We start from the raw sequence: 1,220 nt of genomic DNA on the forward strand, positions 1-1,220 counted from the left end.
TTTGTTCTGCTGTGCATGGGGTCGCTATGAGTCGGTTCCGACTCGATGGCACCTGACAACAACAACAAGTTGAATTAGTATGGTGAAAGAATACAACCCTATTGCATAAGATCTATTTATCTGCTGCAGAAAACCTCTTTAGAGTGTCAAGACTACAAGTCTCAAGAGACTACAAGTTTCAAGAGCTGTATCCCAAATCGACAGGTCAGATAAGAGTTTGTTGATAAATGAGACAGAATGAGCTGGTAAATCAAGTCAGGTGAATGTCCCATGAACTAAAGGTCAGACATAATGAATCAGATGAAACAATCAAGGCAAAATAGAGAACTTTTCCAAAGCAGTTGGATAAATTCAAGTTCAAACATAAGTCCCTCAAGGGAAACTAAGAATTGTGATTTAAGTCATACCCTCTAGTATGGTGAGAGCATCCTTAATCTTTATTTCCACCTTAATACTTACTCATAAATCCCACCTTAATCTCCATTCATTAACAACTCACTTCAAAATGGGCCCATAATCACAGGCATAGAACCTAGGATTTACACTACATCACAGAAGAAATGTGTGGCAACAGGATGGAGGAAGACTCATTAATAACCTATGACATGTAGATGCCAGCCACAACCTTGCTTGCTAGAAGTGAAGAGGATTTATTATAATTACTGATGAAGATCAAAGACTACAGCCTTCAGTACAGACTTCACCACAATGTAAAGAAAGCAAAAATCATCACTAATGGAAAAATAAATAACATCATATCAATGTAGAAACATTGTAGCTGCAAATATATAATTTTTCTCAGATCTATCATCAACATACATGGAAACAGCAGTAAAGAAATCACAAGATATATTGTATTAGACAAATCTGCTGCACAAGACTTCTTTAAAGTATTAAAGAGGGAAAATACCCATTTGAGGACTATGGTGCACCTGACCCAAGTCATGGTATTTTCATGGTATTTTCATTGGACAATGAAAAAGGAAGACAGTAGAAAAATTTGATGCAATTGAGCTAGGGTGTTGAAGATTATTAAAAGTACCATGGACTGCTAGAATAACAAACAGATGTTTTTTTTGAAAAAGTACAGCTGTAATCCTCCTTAGAAGTCAGGATGTCATGATTTTCTCATATTTTTGACATGTTATCAAGAGGGTCCAGTCCTTGGAGATGGACATCATGCTTTGTAAAGTGGAGCGTTAGTGAAAAAGAGGACTGCC

Source organism: Chrysochloris asiatica, unplaced genomic scaffold (assembly GCF_000296735.1).
Source record: "Chrysochloris asiatica unplaced genomic scaffold, ChrAsi1.0 scaffold00255, whole genome shotgun sequence".
NCBI classification, from domain to species: domain Eukaryota; kingdom Metazoa; phylum Chordata; class Mammalia; order Afrosoricida; family Chrysochloridae; genus Chrysochloris; species Chrysochloris asiatica.